Genomic DNA, 18,385 nt, shown 5'->3' on the forward strand with positions numbered 1-18,385 from the left:
AAAAGGCACCCAGAAACAGGAAATGCTTACATTAAAGATTAAAATCTGCTAGATTTGCTACCTGGGGTACAGCTGAGAATCCAACAGATCATTTGGTATACAATTTAACAGTCTACAAAGCAAACCATTTTTAATTCTTTCAGAATGCTTCAGAAAAACAGTGTTTATTGGTTAACATTGCAGAACTGTAATATCCTAATGGTTAACAATTATGTATTATTGAGATATTGTGAAACAGTGAGGTTTCAGTCCATAATCTTCAAGAAAAGCTGTGGTAAACTACTCGGACTGAAACAAGCAAGCAGGGCAGTGGAGGAGGGCATGTTTGATAACCAGTAAACAGGGCTGAGGCAACTATTCTTTTAATTCGAAATATCAGAAAGCACTATGTGTTCATATTACATTTTCAGCGCCCAATATCCACTTACACGCCTCCCTGATTCTGCTTGCTACATGTTTGGCATTACTTATTTGGATTGCTTCTATTTCACGTAATCAGCTGAGGTTATCTGGGCAGTGCACAACCACCTCTATGGTAATGCTATACTCTAAAAATATGCACAGATTACATATGGCTCTGGGCTACTGATGGCTACCTGCATGTCCTGCTGGTTATTTAGTATGAGGTTTCATTAACGTGTTGACAATATCTAACATTTTTTCCAGCCTCCAGGATAATCAGAACAGAGGTAAACTTAATTTGCACTTAAGTCCATCGAAGAATGGATAAAAAATGTTTTAATGCCACAAAGGCACTGTTAATGCTGATAGGAGAGAAGCGGGCCAAGCAAAGTAAGACTAAATATTTTAACAGATTGCAATTTGTAATACTAGGATCTATCTATCAAAGAAATCAAAGATCTTGGCAGTACAAAAGAAAGTGGAATAAAAGGTTACTGCTGTATAGCATCATCTACTTTCTTTCGCTGTCAGATCTGAGGAAGTTGAGCCAACTGCATTACATCTTTTCTTTGGTGCAGCCACAACCAAAGAATCTGGAAAACCATTGCCCTTGTGAACTTGAATCTCATCAAAATTTCTATTCCAGATGCTGTTTAACAGCCCACACACAAAAATAAATTTCTAAATGATCCCTCCAATGCTGAAGGAAACTGGGACCCAAAGGCACAATAAAGTGAGATTGAGGGTTTGTCTCGATTTTCTCAAAGGTGATTGACAATCCTACTTTAGGAAAGGAAGTCCTTAAGCTGAATTTCTCCACTACTCTATTTGACAACTCATGAAAACCTACAAAACAGTTAATAGAGATCCAAGAACGAACTGACTCTGGAAAAGCAAGAGATAAGAAATGTTGTTAACTTGTAAAACTAAGCTATCTTTGTCTGTTAGGACTGGGAGACTGGCTGATGATATGACCATATCATGACCCCTACAACAAAAGCCATTTTCAGACTCCTATTCATCTCGTACAAGAACACATTGAAGGTGACATGTCTCTGGACCCATAACAACACTGACCAAGCGATTTCACATCTTCCTGCCAAGGCTTGACTCCTAAATCCAAAGTGTGACTAAGACCCTGATAAAGACTTAGGATGTTGCTTAGATACACCTTCTGAGGAGAGCTTGTTGCCATTGGGGTAAGGGTCAAAGCATCATTCTCCCTGGAGACAGTATTAACCACATCAGCAGGATCTGTGAAAAACACAATTCTCTTTTAGGACTTGTTAGAAGGAAAAACAGCTTTTGTGAAAGAGGGAGAAACTCTGAGGGACAAGGAGACTTTCCCACAAAATCATCCGCCCCAACCCTGGTCAATTTGTTTCTCAACAATTAAGGGTGTCTGGTAACTGACCCAAAACACTCTTATGTTTCTAAATGTTGAAGAATAGGTTAGCCTCCATGTCAAATATCAATCTCAAATGCCTCACAATTAGGTCTGGGCATAGACCTCCGCTCTGCCGGTGGACTTTGCAGAATTCGGGCACTTCGTGCTAAGGGGAGTAGCACGGAGTTCCCGATTTCCGCACTCTGGCATGTAGCGGAGTTCGTTCTCGGTCGCAAGACTGGTTTTGGTGGTCTCTCGTGAGCGCCACAATACCCCCAGGCCGTTAGATAGCGTGCACAAGACTCCGCGTTCGCTCACACTGCTTCCAGCCATGCCAATGGCCAAAACAGTGCCGTTCACAAGGGCAAACTCATTTCTCTAAGTAGATCTCTACTCCAGATACACCTAAATCTAGTCAAAAAGGGAGTTTTGACTATAAATCTAGTCAAAAAGAGAGTTTTGACTAGATTTTCTTCTCCAATGGACCTTGCAATTTGTTTTTCAGATTGAGAAGCCTTTTTTTTTTTTTTTAAACAGGAAGGAAGTGGCTCTTCCCAGTGCTTTCTCCATCTCCTGGTCACTATTCACTTGGATTTGAGGAGGAAGGATCACTCTCTGTCTCCTGGATAAGGACTTTGCTTTTGTGAAATCACATAGGTAAGTACCAAAACTAAAGAATAAGGGTGTTGTATGTTTGCTTGGGCCTGCACCAATATTTCTTTGCAGTTTAATTTGATTTAAAACATTTAGAGGGGTGGGTAGCCTGGTGTTTAAGTATGAGCCTAGCTTTTATTTTGCATTTCTTGATTTTTCACATTTTGTAAAGGAAAACTGTTGCACAGCTCAGCAGTACCCGTCCTCTGATACATGTTTGTAACGCTTGCAATATTATTTTACTATGTGGCCTAGACTTCCAAAGGGACATCTAGCCAGTAGGCCCAGCCATCAGTGCATGAAATAAATATTTCAGTGGTATTTGCGTTGAAACCTTGGTTTGGCTATTTGCATTTTTTGGTACAACGTGTATATATGTTCTGGGGTAATTTTTGATGGTCACTTTTCTTCAGTGTTACCACCACCACCATGCCTCCTTATGGCCAGTGTGTGTGTGTGTGTGTGTGAGTGTATGTGTGTGTGTCATCATCCGCCATTTCTCTTTGTTGTCCATGCAGTGTGGCCAGCCCAGGGGTCATTTTCTGACAACAGGCTTGCAGGCATTCTTCGTTCTCCATGCCTCCTTGTTGCAGTTGTTGTTTGACCATGTGGCTGGTGGCCATTTTGTCTATCCAACCAGTGTCCCTTTGCCATAGGCTTGCATGTGTCCTTTGTTTGCCATGCCGCCTTGCTCCTTGTTGTTTGACCATGTGGCTGGCTGGCAGCCATTTTGTGCATGCAGCCATTGTGTCTTTGCTGTAGGCTTGCTTATATCCTTTGTTTGCCATGCCTCCTTGCTGTTTGACCATGTGGCTGGCTGGCAGCCAGTCTGTCAATCCAGTTAGTGTCCCTTTGCCATAGGCTTGCATGTGTCCTTTGTTTGCCATGCCTCCTTGCTCCTTGTTGTGTGACCATATGGCTGGCTGGCAGCCATTTTGTGCAAGCAGCCACTGTCCTTTTGCCATAGACTTGCATGTGTTCTTTGTTCCCCATGCCTCCTTGTTCACAGTTGTTGACCATGTGGCTGGCGGCCAATTTTGTCTATCCATCTAGTGTCCCTTTGATATAGGCTTGCATGTGTCCCTTGTTTGCCATGCTGCCTTGCTCCTTGTTGTTTGACCATGTCTCTGGCGGCCATTTTGTGCATGTAACCAGTGTGTCTTTGCCATAGGCTTGCGTGTGTCCTTTGTTTGCCATGCCTCCTTGCTCCTTGACCATGTGGCTGGCTGGCAGTCATTTTGTCCATCCAACCAGAGTTCCTTTGCCATAGGCTTGCATGTGTCCTTTGTTTGCCATGCCTCCTTGCTCCTTGTTGTTTGGCCATGTGGCTGGCTGGCGGCCATTTTGTGCATGCAACCAGTGTGCCTTTGCCACAGGCGTGCATGTGTTCTTTGTTTACCATGCCACCTTGCTCCTTGTTGTTGTTGGACATAGGCTTACACAACAATATTGTTAATTATTGAGACTTTTTTTTGTAAGTTTCTATTATTTTTTTTTATATTTTTCTATTTTTCATTTTTTATTTTAATGTTTATATTTTAGTTTTTTATTTCAGATATTTTTTTATTTTTGTAACTTTCTTATTTATTTATTTTTTTAATTTGTAATTTTAGTTTTTTTAAAGGTTTTATAATTTATTTTTATTTTAAATGTTATTTAATTCTGCATGTAGCCTTGATCCATTCACCAAAGACGCACAGCTGCACTACAGCATTAGGTTTCTTTAGATGTAATTCAATTTTCTTCAGAACACCCTGGCTGCGGATGACGGCGAACAAATCAACAGCATAATCCATTTTGTTAATGATTATTCCACCTTGCCGTCATAGGTTAGTTAAAGGATTATTCCATTTACACATGCATTTCTCTCTTACTACCTCAGGGGCCTCCTTAAAGACAGATAGACATAAAGAAAAGAGCTAGATCTGCCTGTTGTGCCGTCTGATTTGAAATGTAACTTTTTTATGGTGTGGTGATGTGGTTTGCCTTTACAATGTTTGATTAAATTGGTATTTATTACATAAGTAACCAACCGCACTAAAATTGCATTTGCCTGTACTATTTCAACCTGCAACAATGCCACATTTCACCGACTACATGTTTTTCTTGCTTGGTTGTTTTTAGGTGCACAAGAGAAGAGAGAGACCCCACATCACAGCAGTACCGCCAAAGAGAAGGCCTTACAGTTACTTCGGTACTCCAAACTCTTTTGCTTTTTGCTCCTTAGTGCCACTGCCAACCTAGAGCTGAAGATGTCCCCAAAGAAAGTTGCTCCCAAGAAAGGAGCCAGTGAGAATAACAAGGAGCCATCTGCCAGTGGCGTGCCAACCGCAACCTTTTTCGCGAGACGTGTGCATGCCACACCTGCCTCTGGGGAAGAAGCTGGGAGCAGCACTTCCTCAAAAGCACCACCCCAACCGAAGCCCAAGACCATGTCTATCAATAAGGCAGCCACTGAAATCATGGTGACGCCGACGATCAGTGATATTAAATGGGATTTGTTCCTTTCGCAAAGTAGTACCCAATCGTTTCAGGCCACAGAGCAAAGTGGACCGCAGCTGCAGCCAGGAATAGCAGATCTTGCAAAAGTTGGAGCATAATAGGAGGTCGGGCATTTTGTAAAGCAAGACCCTCTTTTAGAATCAATGGCTCCAAGATCTCCAGCAAGAAAAAGGAAGGGTACTACGCCACCATCTTCTCCAAGCTCCACTTCTGATGACGATAATAGGGACATGGAGTGGACCCCGGCAGAGTCTGGGAGACGCCAAGAGAGTCAAGGGAAAAGAAAAGTTCCAAAAAGCCTTAGAATCATGGAAGGGATGATGATGATGACAAAGAGCCAGTCATTGTGGAAGCTGGCAATATTATCCAACCTGCTCCAAGGGATGTGGCACACGCAGCACCGCCAGTTCCCATATTTGTAAGGCCCCAACAGAGACCTGCACCAACCTGTACCTCAGAAGAGGTATGTATTGCAGAAAAGCAACGGCACACCCACCTACCTCCAGTTCTTCTTCAGGCATTGGAAGTGGCCCAATAAGAAATGAGTCCTCCCCAGTTTGGGACTTTTTTACGATTAGCCAAAAGGAGAACATTGCAATATGCTCCATTTGCCACACGAGTGTTCGTTGAGGTAAGCCTGGTTCACATTACGGTACTGGAGGCCAGGTGACACATAAGAAAAAACATCACGTAATCCAGTGGGAGGAGCACCTTAAAAAATGGCTGAACGTGGTCACAGTGGTGAAGGTGAGGAGAGCCGGGAAACATCCGCAACAACTGGTCTAATCACAGTGATGAAGAAGAAAGTGACATCATACTCACGCAAAGCAGCCCAGTCCCCAGCAGTGCACCAGAATCACTCCGCTCAGCGACCTCACAATGGCACAAAAAGAGTCAGATGGAGAATGAGAAACTACGAGCTATAACTGCCCCACAACACACATTTAGTCTACCACCACCTGCTACTTCTCGAAAGTCGCCTGTGTCAGTGGCCCCAGAAAAGAAGAAAATCCAGGCTACTATTATGAGCATGTTTAGGGAAGAGGAGCCCAAGACCACAACCACCCAATGGCACGTTTGTACAATGGGAAGCTGGCAAAAATCTTAGCGTTGGACCTCCTCACTTTTTCTTTTGTGGAAGTAGTGGGATTCTTAGAGTTTGTGGCAGTCATCTGCCCGAAATGGAAGGTTCCAAGTCAAACCTATTTTGCCAGAGTTGCTGTTCCAGTGCTGCATCATGATGTGCTGTAGTTGGTTGTCCACACTATCCACCTGATGACAGACATGTGGACCATTTTTCTGGCAACTGATTACATGTGCATCACTGCACATGGGATCTCTTTTGTGGGGGTAAAACAAAAGCTATTTATAGGCCTTGGCCCTGAAGAAAGTTTTAAGAGCATTCGGCGGCATGCACAGTAGCCATGCTATTTCAGAGTCCTGTGTTTGGTGCACTGCATCAACCTGCTTGCGCAAGACTTTCCTAAAAAAGAAGACACAGGAACATACTAACCACCTGCAGACGCATCTGCACTCATTTCAGCCAATCTTTTAAAGCCCGGAACAGCTGCAGATTATTCAGCATAACAGTACCAGTTTAAGCCCTGATACAGAAGGTGCCAAAACGTTGGAACTCAACCTATTATATGTTGCAACGTCTGTTAGAGCAGTACAAACAGCTCAATAACTATGTTGTTCAAAGAGGAGGGGATGCAATTGGAAAAGCAATGACCATGGATGCGGACAAATGGGGCCTAGTCAAATACCTCACACAGATGCTGTTCCCTTTTGAGGTTTTCACACGGGAGGTTAGCAAGGAGGACATTATAATGGATTAAGCTATCCCGTTATTGCATCTGCTACAGGAGAAGGCAAAGAAGGTGTCTCAAAGGTTTGCATTTGGGAGTGTGAACGAAAACTCAGAATTGCATGCCTTGGTTGAGAGCCTAAGCTATTGCTAGACTTATAATGCAAGGCTTTGGACAAAAAGAAAAAAGGGAGCACACTGCCTCACACTCCAGCAAAACGTTAGCCCCAATGCATCATGGTAAATGCAGTCACTTTGTTTTGTGTTGAAAAAGTAATCAAAAGTCTTTCACCTAAGTAGGTGCAGCAAGTGCTGTGTATCTCTGGACACGTGTTTCTAGGTTTAGCCCGTCATCAGCAGAGAGCAGCCAAAGTCTGTGGGGTTGCTTGAAATGCCGCCAAAAGTCTTCTCAGGTTTTTGTACCACTCACTGGCTCACAGGTGCCTCACCAGAGCTCGTCAGCTCGTTAGCTCAAGGGAGCAGTCATTGGACAAAAAGAAAAAAGGGAGCACACTGCCTCACACTCCAGCAAAAAGTTAGCCCCAATGCATCATGGTAAATGCAGTCACTTTGTTTTGTGTTGAAAAAGTAATCAAAAGTCTTTCACCTAAGTAGGTGCAGCAAGTGCTGTGTATCTCTGGACACGTGTTTCTCGGTTTAGCCCGTCATCAGCAGAGAGCAGCCAAAGTCTGTGGGGTTGCTTGAAATGCCGCCAAAAGTCTTCTCAGGTTTATGTACCACTCACTGGTGCACAGGTGCCTCACCAGAGCTCGTCAGCTCGTTAGCTCAAGGGAGCAGTCATTGGACAAAAAGAAAAAAGGGAGCACACTGCCTCACACTCCAGCAAAAAGTTAGCCCCAATGCATCATGGTAAATGCAGTCACTTTGTTTTGTGTTGAAAAAGTAATCAAAAGTCTTTCACCTAAGTAGGTGCAGCAAGTGCTGTGTATCTCTGGACACATGTTTCTAGGTTTAGCCCGTCATCAGCAGAGAGCAGCCAAAGTCTGTGGGGTTGCTTGAAATGCCGCCAAAAGGCTTCTCAGGTTTATGTACCACTCACTGGCGCACAGGTGCCTCACCAGAGCTCGTCAGCTCGTTAGCTCAAGGGAGCAGTCATTGGACAAAAAGAAAAAAGGGAGCACACTGCCTCACACTCCAGCAAAAAGTTAGCCCCAATGCATCATGGTAAATGCAGTCACTTTGTTTTGTGTTGAAAAAGTAATCAAAAGTCTTTCACCTAAGTAGGTGCAGCAAGTGCTGTGTATCTCTGGACACGTGTTTCTAGGTTTAGCCCGTCATCAGCAGAGAGCAGCCAAAGTCTGTGGGGTTGCTTGAAATGCCGCCAAAAGTCTTCTCAGGTTTATGTACCACTCACTGGCGTACAGGTGCCTCACCAGAGCTCGTCAGCTCAAGGGAGCAGTCATTGGACAAAAAGAAAAAAGGGAGCACACTGCCTCACACTCCAGCAAAACGTTAGCCCCAATGCATCATGGTAAATGCAGTCACTTTGTTTTGTGTTGAAAAAGTAATCAAAAGTCTTTCACCTAAGTAGGTGCAGCAAGTGCTGTGTATCTCTGGACACGTGTTTCTAGGTGTTTCTAGGTTTAGCCCGTCATCAGCAGAGAGCAGCCAAAGTCTGTGGGGTTGCTTGAAATGCCGCCAAAAGTCTTCTCAGGTTTATGTACCACTCACTGGCGCACAGGTGCCTCACCACAGCTCGTCAGCTCGTTAGCTCAAGGGAGCAGTCATTGGACAAAAAGAAAAAAGGGAGCACACTGCCTCACACTCAAGCAAAAAGTTAGCCCCAATGCATCATGGTAAATGCAGTCACTTTGTTTTGTGTTGAAAAAGTAATCAAAAGTCTTTCACCTAAGTAGGTGCAGCAAGTGCTGTGTATCTCTGGACACGTGTTTCTAGGTTTAGCCCGTCATCAGCAGAGAGCAGCCAAAGTCTGTGGGGTTGCTTGAAATGCCGCCAAAAGTCTTCTCAGGTTTATGTACCACTCACTGGCGCACAGGTGCCTCACCAGAGCTCGTCAGCTCGTTAGCTCAAGGGAGCAGTCATTGGACAAAAAGAAAAAAGGGAGCACACTGCCTCACACTCCAGCAAAAAGTTAGCCCCAATGCATCATGGTAAATGCAGTCACTTTGTTTTGTGTTGAAAAAGTAATCAAAAGTCTTTCACCTAAGTAGGTGCAGCAAGTGCTGTGTATCTCTGGACACGTGTTTCTAGGTTTAGCCCGTCATCAGCAGAGAGCAGCCAAAGTCTGTGGGGTTGCTTGAAATGCCGCCAAAAGTCTTCTCAGGTTTATGTACCACTCACTGGCGCACAGGTGCCTCACCAGAGCTCGTCAGCTCGTTAGCTCAAGGGAGCAGTCATTGGACAAAAAGAAAAAAGGGAGCACACTGCCTCACACTCCAGCAAAAAGTTAGCCCCAATGCATCATGGTAAATGCAGTCACTTTGTTTTGTGTTGAAAAAGTAATCAAAAGTCTTTCACCTAAGTAGGTGCAGCAAGTGCTGTGTATCTCTGGACACGTGTTTCTAGGTGTTTCTAGGTTTAGCCCGTCATCAGCAGAGAGCAGCCAAAGTCTGTGGGGTTGCTTGAAATGCCGCCAAAAGTCTGCAAGGCTGCAAAATGACATTATCTCCTCCAAAGAGTACAACTGTGCCACCCTACTTGATCCACGCTACAAAAACATTCTTTCCACTTTCATTCCTTTTTCAGAAAGGAATGTTTCACAATACAAGAGGTGGATTGTTGAGCAAGCAGGACAACTGGAAGAAGAATGGCTGGAACTTAGAGTCCCACTCCGCAGTTCTGGGGTGCCTTCCAGACAGGGAAGTCTTGTCTCACATCCGCCAACCCGACCAACAAGAAAACCAGCAACAGAAGAATCAGACTGAACCTCTGCATTGGCTTGGTTTCAAGTGGCAGATCTTAAGTCCAAGGCAGAGGCGAAGGCAAAAATGGTTGAGCAAGTGGCAGCACCAATGACCATTCAGAGGCTGTTCCAGGAGTATCTGGATGACCTGAAAGAGGTGTATATGGATCAAAACCTACTGGTGTATTGGTGTGGGAAGATGTGCCAATAGCAAGAGCTCTGCAGCCTCCCAATAAAGTTTCTGCCTTGTTCTGTAGCCAGCGTGTCTACTGGCTACAGTGCAGCTGGTGCAGTTATTACAGTGAGAAGGACCATTTTTTTGCCTCAAATTAACCATGATCAAAATAAGCCAGCATTTTATACCACCTGATTACACCGTTACCGAAACACCACAGGAAGAGGATGATTGGTCAGAATCAAGTGTGTTAGCTGACCAACTTCTGGGTGAACCACCAGAGTTTGAGGATAAGCTCTACTTCCTGGACTAAGTATGCCAGTGCCACTATAGAATTTCTTAATTATTTCTCACAGAACTTCTTTTTTAAAAAATTTCTTTTGCAAAAAAAAACAACAAAAAAAAACAATGCTGGTGCAACATTATGTTTGTGTCAGATTTATGCTGCCCCCACCCATTTTATAGTCACAAATAAGCCCGGATTAGAGTTAGACCTGAGTGCAGTGAAGAAGCTCCCCACATACACTTCAGGACACTGGAGACGATGCCTGCCTCCCTCACATGCCATAGCCTGTCTTATATTTTACATCACCTAAAAGGGCTGCCCTAGAAGATCACTGATTAAAAGACTGCTAGTGCCAAGGCCAAATTCCAATGTGTTAATATTATCAAAGAGGAGATATTTTGTTCAACCACCGTGCTTGGAAGAGGTAACTATTAACTAACCAATGCACCAATGAACTGTGATATATTGAGTGATTGTGAATTTGTGAGTGATGACTGATGTATGTGGTGGCTCACAGTGAGGGAGGGAGTTCAATAAATTAGTAAACTTGATTCCAATGATTTGTAATGTTTGGGGGCAGATGGGTGATCATTTTGTTTCCTGAAAGTGATTGGTCTTTCAACCTAAGTGAAATTTACCTTAAGGGTCCACTCCTTTTTTCTGGTTCCTCAGAACAGATCAGCCACTTTAGTTACCAAACACAAATCTACACAAAATACTCCAATTCTCTCTCTCTACTTGTTCATCAACAGCAGTGCACTTAAAAGGTCTACTTGCTCGGTTTGGGACTGGGATGGAGTTACTCAGAATCTGAAGGAGGAGGATGGAAGGACTCCGGGTGGGACTACCTCAACATCTAGAAGGAGAAAGTTGTCAACTTCAAAGAGAAATCATGATGATTGCGAAGAATTTGAGGCCTAGTACTCACTAAGCTCTGTAAACTGGAGAGAAGTGTGTTGATTTGGAAATGCTGCTGAGTATGTGTTTGCTGCATTGCTGGCTCAAACGTGAAACCCCTCTTATGTTCTTACTCTACTTCTGGATCTTTTTTGGACGATCCTGATTCCTCAAGAATTCTACCTTGCTTCCCTGTGTCCTTCTCCTTTAATCTTTAACATAGCTACTGTTTTTCGTTTTTTTAACTACGCAGGCCTTCTCCTAGTCTTCTCCTGCACGAAAAACACTTGGGGAAAGCTCAAAACTCCAGATTACCTACCGGACAGGTTCAGAAAGGCACCCAAGAGTGATGGACATTCCAAGAAGAATGGAAATGCATCGCCCAATTTGGCAATACAGTATCATTTTCCTTTTAACAATCATAATTTTAAGAACTAGATGGATTAAATTCAGTCTTCCACAATTTTCTTATTTCAAAACAAGAAGACATAACACATAGGATATACTATCTGGGGTCTCTCTGGGGCACAAAGACTGTTAGCAATGCATTTAACAGAACTGTATCATAATTATCCCTTTGTTTCCTTCCACAACAGATTGATGATGGTGTGCTGCTCAGCTCCCCAATGAATATTGCAGTGGTTTCTAATGTGTAGTGTTTGCCTTTGTCACATCTTTCGCCAAATCCCCTTACCCATCCATTCATCAACCCACTTAACGCTGTTCCCCCGGGCTGCGTGGTTTATTGAAGTGTGACCTAATTGTACACCATAAATGAATCACACACTGGCTGGGGCAGATGTGGTGAAGGCGACACCAACTCACTTCATGACCTTTTAGTACCTGAGCAATATTCCACACTGGCCCCATCAACATCATCATTCATGCCTTGGGTGTATGTTCCGTGAATGCTTAACCACTTGAGTCTGAGTCCACTTCTCGATGCCATGATTTAATTTCATAAGTTATGTTTAATAGCTCCCCACCATTGATTAGAAGAAATTGATATAGCTAGACTGTATTATCATATCAGGTCTTCTTTGCTGTATGTCAAATACTGTCACTGTGGTAGTCTGGTATCAGCATTCCTAACGTTATGATAATGATGACCCATTAACACTCTGTTTTCTTTCAATCCAGTTGACAATGATAGATAACCCTGTGATTAAAAATGTAGCTTTAGTTCGCATACGTGGGAGTGGTGCCTTTTGTTAAGTTCTGTCTTTCTTGTTAGCGTGCTAGCCTGCTACTATTACTACTACTACCTACCACCCCCTTAGGATGCCGTCTTTGGAAAAACCCTGCAGTGAGAAGACTCCCTCTCTTCATCTATTCAGGTAAGAGAAGAACTATGGATTGAAGTTAACTTGTTCAGTTAGTAATTAACTCCTACTAAAGAAGATGTTTTCTTACTTGTCCATGTGTATCTAGGTTTTTGTAGGCAAAATAGGCAATAGCAATCATCCACTAGTGGTCAATATAGTTGCAGAGGGCAACAGAGCACGGGTACAAGTAAATGGCATACTCTTTTTTTTAAGCAGATTTAAAAAAAACAATAAAAAAAACTGGCTACACTAAAAGACAGCAGTGCAAACTAAAACACCAACATAAACATTTGAGACATAAATGAAGTAAAATAAATAATCCCCTTTATTTAAAAAAAAAATGCAAAAACCCACTCTTTGCACCCACAAGAGGCCCATCCCTCTCCTCAAACAAATAGATCCATCCCCAAAAAGTCCAATGAAAAGTCCAATATGAAAAGTGCAAACGCTGTCTCAACTCCCTCCCCAACCTCTCCACCCACAAGTGTCCCTTCTAATAAAAACAAAAAATTTAAAAAAAGAGTCAGAAGAGGGCGTTGTTCACAGTCGGGTCTGATCTACCAAGACCCCTGACGTAGGTGTGTTCCCAAACAATAGATAACAGACTTGCTTGGGATGGCAATTAATATAAACAATCCCTGGAAAGTATAGAGAGGGGAAATCCCAAGTGTGAACACCTGTTTGTTTGTCTTTGTTGCTTGATCTTGACGCCTTAGCACGGTGGCACTGATAATACAAAGCATAACAAGTGGCCTAACTATAAACAGGGCAGCCATCTTAGAAGAATTAAATAATTAAATGGGCTAAGACAGAGCAGGCGAAGTAGGTTAAAAGTCACTAGGTGACGGGGGCACGTGTCTGCATGCCAGAGGCTAAGCTAACTCCTGTTATCCCATTAAAACGAACTAGGATTCACTACAAAAATATGCTATGAACCTATCTACTTGAAGACAAATTATCCCATGTGTTTAAAATCACGAGCAAAGAAAACGAGGTGCTCGATAATCGAAAGTGCTTTGAGACACACAGGAGTTATGCACATATAACATCTAACTTTTAATATATTTCTATCAGACATTTAACACAAAAAAACAGAAGTACAAATGAACAAGTACTCATATTGTTTCCTAAACTGTGGGCTGCCAGACGAGTGTTGCTGGGTCGTGAAAGTCCAAGCAATAAATGAAAATGCATTTAAATTCTGTACTTATCTTGTCACATTTGCTATTTTAACAACAAAGTTCAAATGTCAGGCTATATCTTCTGACATATTGTTACTTACTTTTTTCAACATGAGTGTGTGAAAGGAAATTCTATACAATGTTGTTGAACTTGGTTCTGCTCTCGCAGTGCGCCTAATTTGTTTGCTTTTCTGATCACCCTTTTAACTTTTCACTGTGGGTGAGTTTCATTACCAGTGCCTCACCCGGCAATGGACTGTGCGTTTTTACAGCCAGTGTCCACGTTTTAAGATAGGCCACTGCTATTCAGCAAGTGTAAGGAGCACTTGGCTGGTTACACAAGAACGCGTGTGCACACGTGGGCTGTGCGTGGGAAACTACTGTTGTGCACAGCCTGGTAACAGCACACAGGTAGCCTGGAACAATGGGGACTCTGCAGGATTAGGTATTCACCCAGGATAGGCTTTAAAAGGGTAGTGTACACACATAAGGAAAGTAATTGTGCTTTACTGTTTTATCTATAGTGGCAGTCCATATACACATAGGAAGAGTACTGCCTAAGTGTGCAGTTACACTTCCCCTTGGCCTACAGAGATCATTGGGGTCCTGAATTGGAGTGTAACCTGTGCAAGAAACCCAAATACCTAACTTCCAACATGATAACTGTACATCTTATAGGTCATCCAGAGTTTCCATGTTTCCCTGGCACAGCTTAGGATCAGAGCCCAGGCCAGTTGTCACCCTGCTGTGCCCAGTTAATTTTATTTTCTCCAGCAGCAGAAACCTAGGCCACCCCCACACAAAAAAAGCAATAAGCAGTACTTCTCCCAGCTCCTGAGGTGGAAGGAGATGTGGCAAATGATCTCTATTAATCAACCAGCAGTCACACTGTACTGGCATGGCGGCCCAACAGAGATCATTCCAGGCTCTGGCCTCCTCCCTCATGGCAGCCATTGTTCCTGTCTCTAGCCTCCCCCCTCCAACTTCCTCTGCCCAGTCCCATTCCCCTGAACCCCAACCTATCCCAAGCACAAATTCAGACCAGCATGCACCCAAGACAACAAACAGGAGTGGCTCAGGCAAACACAAGCACCACGCATCATCCCAGAGGCACTCACACAAACACCATCCAGATGCAGACACACAAACATCCACTGCCTCCACTGTGTCCCCCTCCTCCTCGTCCTCCACCTCCCTCCCAGTCACGTCTCCACTCACACCTGCATGCACTACATCCACACCCACTGCCTCCATCACCATCACGCCTATCACTACACGCCCCTCACTTGCAGTCACCACCCCCACATCTATGCACACGTCCCGTGTCCTCTCCCACTGGGTCTGTGCCCCCTCCTCCCAAAGTACACAAACGAAAGCACTCAGACACCCAACAGCCATCCACCTCACAACAGCATCCAGCCCATGCTCCTACATCCAAACACAGCAGACACCTCCAACAACAACTCCCAAACCTTCAACCTTTTCCCGCCCCAGTGTCCCTAAGAAGCTTTTCCTCTCCGCCATTGACCAGGGCCAAGGGCAAGGTGGAACCACCAGTTGGCAAGGAGGAACCACCAGCTGCCAAGGGCAAGGAGGCACCACCAGCTGCCAAGGGCAAGGAGGCACTACCAGCTGGCACCGCCATCTGCACCACTGCCAGCACCACTGCCAGCAGCAGAAGCCCCAGGGGGCAGCCGTCCGAGGCTGCAGGGGAAGGGCTGGAGCCTCCCCCCACCACTGGCAGCATTGCCACCAGCACTGGCACTGCCACCACTGAGCAGCCGTCGCCGCCGGCAGGCAGTGTGTAGTCCTCCCTCCATGGACTGTAATGCATCCTGACCACTGCAAATTGTGTGGGTCTGACACCCAGGTGAGTGACTTTACCTTGCACTCCCCAAGGGCTGCATCACAGGGCACAAAGCCCCCTCCAGAACCAGTGGAAGAAGGCATCCACTCACCACCTCCTTGGCAGGACGAAGCACACTGGGCACAAAGCCACCTCCAGAACCAGTGGAAGAAGCCATCCACTCACCCTCTCCTTGCCATGATGAAGCACACTGGACACAAAGCCCCCTCCAAAACCAGTCGAAGAAGCCATCCACTCACCCCCTCCTTGCCAGGATGAATCACACTGGGCACAAAGCCCCCTCCAGAACCAGTGGAAGAAGCCATCCACTCGCCCCCTCCTTGACAGGATGAAGCACACTGGCCACAAAGCCCCCTCCAGAACCAGTGGAGGAAGGCCTCCAGAACCAATGGAAGAAGCCATCCACTCACCCCCTCCTTGCCAGGATGAAGCATACTGGCCACAAAGCCCCCTCCAGAGCCAGTGGAGGAAGGCATCCACTCACTCCCTCCTTGCCAGGATGAAGCACACTGGACACAAAGCCCCCTCCAGAACCAGTGGAGGAAGGCATCCACTCACCCCTCCTTGCCAGGATGAAGCACACTGGGCACAAAGCCCCCTCCAGAACCAGTGGAAGAAGGCATCCACTCACCCCCTCCCTGCCAGGATGAAGCACACTGGGCACAAAGCCCCCTGCAGAACCAGTGGGCAAACCATCCACTTGAGAGACTGTGGCTTTACACTCTCCAGGACCAAGCAGTGGGAAGCCACCCACTAGATAGACTGTGGCTTTGCACTCACCAGGACCAAGCAGTGGGCAAACCACCCACTAGAGAGACTGTGGCTTTGCACTCTCCAGGACCAAGCAGTGGGCAAACTACCCACTAGAGACATTGTGGCTCTGCACTCCCCAGGACCAAGCAGTGGGCAAACCACCCACTAGAGAGACTGTGGCTTTGCACTCCTCAGGACCAAGCAGTGGGCAAACCACCCACTTGAGAGACTGTGGCTTTGCACTCCCCAGGACCGAGCACAGGGCATTTTGCCCCCTCCAGGACAAGTGGTGTTTTACCATCTTCCGGCTGAGGTGCCCCCCCATTCCCCGTCCCCCTGAGGTGCCTGTGTATTTTCAACCTGATGCCCCAGAGGTGTTCTCTCTGTGTTGATGCAGGAGTAAGGTGGGGCCTTGGCCTATGTGATGTGGCCATGTGGCCCAGGCATTATATACTGGGCAGTGTCCCTCCATTTGTATATATGTAAAAACTGATTTGATTTTTGAGGATGTATTTCTAGTATTTTATCTTATTACACTCACTTCAATCACTTCCTTTTGTCGTTGCATTATTCCTGAGGGGTACGGGGTGGATGTGTAATGTTGTTGCATCTATTTATGTGTATGCTGTTGGGGGTGTTGCGCGTGTGTGTGTGTGTGTGTGTCACTCTCTTTTTCCTTCCCACCTCTCCTGTGTGCTAGGCGGCAGTACTCACTGTGGTCGTCGTCGCCGGCGTTGGTATTCCTGGTGTAGGAGGAGGTAGACCAGCATGGGGAATACCTGCAGTTCGGGCTCCATGGCAACTTAGTTCTTCCCTGAGTCTCCAGAGGTGAGTCCTTTGACTTCTGAGATCTGTTTCCGCCGTGCTTTGGATGTCGTTGCTACCACCCCGGAAAAGGTGGTGGATAGGCCTCTTGCAATACAGTGGGCGGTACATTGTCTTCCACCTGGCTGTTGGCTCTTACCGCTGCAGTACTTGTTGCTACCGCCATGGCGGTCGGTGTGTTAAAGTGGCTGTCTGTGTGGGCGGTTTCCGCCTTGGGCATAGTTCAATTTTTTTTACCGCCGGCTTGTTTGCGGTATTACCGCCGCTTTATCACAGACCACCAGGGTTGTAATGAGGGCCTATATTTCTGACACAGAATTGGGTGCCCTGAAAGAAAACAATACACTTCACATACACATCAGTAAATTGAACATTCATCCACTGTGGATAGTGCCTGAAAACAAATCACAACAAATATAACAGGCTCTGTTTATCAACTTCGATAAAGTTAAACAAGCCACATGAACAAACCTAGCCATACAAAATATTTATAAGGATCAATTCAAAAGATTACCAAGAACATAATGAGACTTGCAACGAAGAACACAAGGATATCAGTGGGCAACTACAGATATTATGTGAAGTAAATTTGTTCAACTGCGTTAGTGGAAGAGTACAACATGCATGAGTTGTAGTAAAAAAAAAAAAGATATATTGACTTTTTCGACTGTCCCGATAATAAACAAATTGTGTACGGGTGACACAGACATATCTGTATGTTTTCAAATAAAATGATTCAAGTGATAAGTTTTGAGATCATGTAGCAAGAATATTGGATTTTACTTTCAGCTTTAAGGCCATTTTGCCATGTCGTTCTCCCCAGTCACACACCGCTTAATCACCATGGGCAATACAACACTGCATAAAAACTGTCTTTCAAAGCCTTAACCATCATTATTTTCAAATGGGTCTTCATTGCCATGGCAACCACAAAACTGCTGCCACCCTACTGCAGTTCCAAAAGAACATTTAGACTATCCTCTCGAGACACCTTCAAATTATAGGAACCGTCATCTACAAATGCTTTCACCATAAATGATCCCCAATGTATGTCAAGCCTCACAAACAAGTATGATACTCTGTTGCTCTTTGGCTAGCGGTGCTGGGCATCACAATCAATCTCTACCCACTTTTAGATTTGGGGCCAGATTTACAAGAAAGTGGTGCATCGGTCCCCACGCGCCACTTTTCTTGCATCGCCCCAGCCCCACCTAACGATACCATGGCTGCGCTGTGTTTCCACAATAGCATAATAATCCATGATGCTATTGTGGTGCTTTGCTGGATTAGGGCCATATATTATAGTGCTAGTGCAGCAAAGCACTTGGGAAGCCCATAGATTACTATGGACCCATCACTTTAACGCCTTCCCCGAGCAGGTGTAATAAAATGATGGATTGTAGATTTCACTGTGCCATTCTTTGCGGCCTCCCTGCATGG

The 18,385-nt window shown here is 45.0% G+C and overlaps 1 protein-coding gene across 3 annotated transcripts in view; it reads right to left on the minus strand.

The window, feature by feature from the left end:
* WASHC3 (WASH complex subunit 3) overlaps positions 1 to 18,385 on the minus strand; it is a 118,061-nt gene that overhangs the window by 61,243 nt on the left and 38,433 nt on the right. The gene's annotated exons all lie outside the window — the stretch shown is intronic.

This window comes from Pleurodeles waltl, chromosome 4_1 (genome assembly GCF_031143425.1).
Source record: "Pleurodeles waltl isolate 20211129_DDA chromosome 4_1, aPleWal1.hap1.20221129, whole genome shotgun sequence".
NCBI lineage: Eukaryota > Metazoa > Chordata > Amphibia > Caudata > Salamandridae > Pleurodeles > Pleurodeles waltl.